The following is a 4,742-nucleotide window of genomic DNA, read 5'->3' as shown; positions in this document are numbered from 1 at the left end:
TTCGGAACTGTTGTGACCAAGATGTACACAGCTTTTGCATCGCGAGCGAAGTTCAGTGGTCAAGGCTTCTCTAATTTCTTGGGGGCGATATATACTCTTACAAATAACATGGGATACTTTACATTTTTAAAATTGTAAGAGTTTCCAGTAATAGTTGTATGTTGATGATGAACAAATTAGGAACACATTACATCCGCGTGTGAAGTAGGACAGTAGATGTTATGACCGCCATATTGGTTAAGATAGGACATTTCAAAGTATTTGGATCAGCAGTGCGAAATTCCACCAGTACCAACAATCATCCATTCGATCAGGTATACCACGTATGAGTGTCCGACTCCTCTTGTGGCGCCTTTCCAAGATCAGCTAACGTGGTCGGGGGCCTATGTCGTTGACGCACACGTCTCTCTTTCATGTCCCAAAGGTGATCAACGGGGAGAGGCCTGGGCCCATTGCAAGCCTCGGCATTATGTGAATGTTAAGCTGCTGGAGTGAGTGAGTGAGTATGGTTTTACGCCGCTTTTAGCAATATTCCAGCAGTATCACAGCGGGGGACACCAGAAATGGGTTTCACACATTGTACCCATGTCGGGAATCGAACCCGGGACTCCGGCGTGACGAGCGAACGCTTGAACCACTGGGCTACCCCACCGCCCGTTAAGCTGCTGGAGGTGAGCATTGACGATTCGTGCATGGTGAGCACGACCTTTGTCGTCGACCCACGCCTTTCAAACGCGACAACAAAGAGGGACACAACGTCATCCCAATAGTACAGTCCAGTGACCATTCCTTGCACAATATCGAGTGGGGTTTGCGCAGTCATAGTGATACCATCCCACTCCACAACCGATCCATCACCAAATCTTTCATGAGGTCTCAGGTTGACATTGGCTTGAGGTTCATTTCGATGTCGCCAGACACGACCATGCTTATCAAGGAAGAGACGATTACCCCAATGTCGACGTGGTGTTGGCAATATGACGCTTTGTCAGGGGCGGCACAACACTTGGCCTCCGAGTATGGAGATGCGCTGCGCTTTGATTCGCCGTTTGGGCTCGATTACGTAGAACCTGGTTTTGGATCAATCGGTCCTGTTCAGTTGTCGTCAACATTGTGGGTTTGTTAGTACCTGCTTCGTAATTTGCCAAAGACTATGAAACATTGTACGTATTGGCCACTGCACGCCGACTTTTGCCAGTTTCCAGCATGTCAGCATACCTTTCTCAATATCCCATAGACGCTCCGCGCTTTGCAGACACCGCATCGCCAGTTCTTACAAAAACAATGAACGAAGCCGTGTAGATCACAACTCAAGATACGATTGACATGATAAGGTGTTCAGTGAGACAGCGGTTTTAGGTGTTGAATAGGATGTAATGGTCCGCAGAGGTAAATCGACCTAAACCTATATTCAGGACTCGGATTCTCGGATATATCCACTTGTTCACGACACTAAATGGCTGAAATAATGACGATGCGACGTTAACATTTTAATTCACTCACTCACTCATGTAACCTCATCATTCACCAGCGTTCACAAATATGTGACCCGCCAAGAGAAAAGGGGCCTTCTTGGCTGAGACCCGTTCTGTTCTTTTCAGTGTATCCCGCTAACCATCAGGTACATTTATTATGTTGAATTGCTGAACCGTTGACATTAGTACATGTACAACATATAAACCGCAGTTTTGTGTCTCGAATTAATGAGGGAAGACGCCATACTCGCATATTCTCGCTGCGTTGTTCCCCTTAAGCCATTGCAGGGACAAATGATACATGCTTGAAGAATAAACATGGTGTTCAGAGAAGCAGCGGGTCTAGGTGTTCAGTGAGACAGCGGTTCTATGTGTTCAGTGAGACAGCGGTTTCAGGTGTTCAGTGAGACAGCGGTTCTAGGTGTTCAGTGAGACAGCGGTTCTAGGTGTTCAATGAGACAGCGGTTCTAGGTGTTCAGTGAGACAGCGGTTCTAGGTGTTCAATGAGACAGCGGTTCTAGGTGTTCAATGAGACAGCGGTTCTAGGTGTTCAATAAGACAGCCGTTCTAGGTGTTCAATGAGACAGCGGTTCTAGGTGTTCAGTGAGACAGCGGTTCTAGGTGTTCAATGAGACAGCGGTTCTAGGTGTTCAGTGAGACAGCGGTTCTAGGTGTTCAGTGAGACAGCGGTTCTAGGTGTTCAGTGAGACAGCGGTTCCAGGTGTTCAGTGAGACAGCGGTTTCAGGTGTTCAGTGAGACAGCGGTTCTAGGTGTTCAGTGAGACAGCGGTTCTAGGTGTTCAATGAGACAGCGGTTCTAGGTGTTCAATGAGACAGCGGTTCTAGGTGTTCAGTGAGACAGCGGTTCCAGGTGTGCAGTGAGACAGCGGTTCTAGGTGTTCAATGAGACAGCGGTTCTAGATGTTCAGTGAAACAGCGACTCTAGGTGTTCAGTGAGACAGCGGTTCTAGGTGTTCAATGAGACAGCAGTTCTAGGTGTTCAGTGAGACAGCGGTTCTAGGTGTTCAGTGAGACAGCGGTTCTAGGTGTTCAGTGAGACAGCGGTTCCAGGTGTTCAGTGAGACAGCGGTTTCAGGTGTTCAGTGAGACAGCGGTTCTAGGTGTTCAGTGAGACAGCGGTTCTAGGTGTTCAGTGAGACAGCGGTTCTAGGTGTTCAGTGAGACAGCGGTTCTAGGTGTTCAGTGAGACAGCGGTTCTAGGTGTTCAGTGAGACAGCGGTTCCAGGTGTTCAGTGAGACAGCGGTTTCAGGTGTTCAGTGAGACAGCGGTTCTAGGTGTTCAGTGAGACAGCGGTTCTAGGTGTTCAATGAGACAGCGGTTCTAGGTGTTCAGTGAGACAGCGGTTCTAGGTGTTCAGTGAGACAGCGGTTCTAGGTGTTCAGTGAGACAGCGGTTCTAGGTGTTCAGTGAGACAGCGGTTCCAGGTGTTCAGTGAGACAGCGGTTTCAGGTGTTCAGTGAGACAGCGGTTCTAGGTGTTCAGTGAGACAGCGGTTCTAGGTGTTCAATGAGACAGCGGTTCTAGGTGTTCAGTGAGACAGCGGTTCTAGGTGTTCAGTGAGACAGCGGTTCTAGGTGTTCAGTGAGACAGCGGTTCTAGGTGTTCAATGAGACAGCGGTAAGGGTAACAACAAGTATCATCATTTAACGTCTTTTGGTTTGCCTCGGCCGGGGATCGAACCCGTACCTTTAGCTCTTCGGGAGAACGCTCTTCCACTAGACCACGGAGAGGGTCACCATTGTTGAGCCACATCAATGATTATCCTATGTTTGACTGTGATGCGTCATTCAAATGTGTGCCATGTACGTGTTTCCTGTCGTAATAAAACAAATTCATGCCAACAGGCAGGTATTGGTAATCCTTTTGATAAGTTCATTCCCCTCCGAAACAGTCGGTTTGATGTTATAAGCGTTATGGTTCGGGTGGCCCAGTCGTCTAACGCGCCGCAGTGCGCTGTGCAAAGTTGCGTCCCTGTGGTGCACCAGAAACTTATGATCGTGCGTTCGAATCTCGGTTCGCTCCGATTATGTTTCCAGGTTTGTCACGCCATACCCGTGTTCGTGGGCTTCACCAAAGTGGTTCCCCACATTACGTTAACAAGCCGTGATATAACTGTAACTGTCTGAGGGCCTTGGACTTCAAATTCCGCCAACCAGATGTTTTCATGTTTCATTTTTTATATTATATATAGCATATGTAAGCCATTACTCAGCAATTTTTGTTCAAAGTGCAATTTTCAACCTCGTTTTGACCTTTGCGTTTTGTCCATACTCTCAAACGTTTTGCTTTGCATTTTCAAGACTTAGAAAGTTGAATTTGTGTCCTCATTTGTTGGCGTTCTTACATACAATAGAAAAAGTCGGATGTCTTTGACACCATACCCGTGATCAAATATAATCGCAACAACCCATGCCAGTGAACAAAATCAATAAATGCACACACCAATTTAATACCGCCTCGATCCGTGCCTTGACTGAGCGTGACAATCTGCAGCATTGTAAACAAGTAAACAACAAATGATGTTAATGTGAGCAAAACGAGCAAACACACGCTCGTGTCATGTGTCGTTTTGGCGAGCTGTTTCTGTTCGTGATTGTTGTGTGGTTGTCAATGTAAACAGGAGGTCCAAACTAAGTCAATACTTAGGTGGTTTAATGGGTGTTAGTCGGGTTATGAGTAACTAGTCTGTAAGATGGTAGTCAGGAGTACAAGGAATACAATCAGGGGAATGATACTGCTGTAGTGCGCTGGTTATATTAAAGTGAGTGAGTATGGTCTTACGCCGCTTTTAGCAATATTCCAGCAATATCACGGCGGGGACACCAGAAATGGGCTTCACACATTGTACCCATGTCGGGAATCGAACTCGGGTCTTCAGCGTGGCGAGCGAACGCTTTAACCACTAGGCTACCCGACCGCCCCGGTTATATAAGAGGGAATGTGTGGTTATATAATATGTAATGTGTGGTTATATAAGACATAACACAATAACAACTTTGCGCGTCCTTTAGCTGTGTCATGCTAGAAGCCTGTGCTATTGATTTGAATCCGAATCACCCGAATTAGCATTCTAGATTTGTTGGCTTTTCCATTGACGTGCGCACCTGTGAGCATAAACCGTTCATAACACACACACAAATGACATCTGACGGCTATCCTGCTCTGCATGCTCCGCTGGTTGTGATATCCGCCCATCTGCCGTGGCGAGGCAGAATCTTGTACAAGGAAATAGTGTCTTCTCAAGT

Source organism: Haliotis rufescens, unplaced genomic scaffold, assembly GCF_023055435.1.
Source record: "Haliotis rufescens isolate VD_foot unplaced genomic scaffold, xgHalRufe1.0.p SCAF_14, whole genome shotgun sequence".
Taxonomy (NCBI): Eukaryota; Metazoa; Mollusca; class Gastropoda; order Lepetellida; family Haliotidae; genus Haliotis; species Haliotis rufescens.
This window is presented reverse-complemented; position numbering follows the sequence as displayed.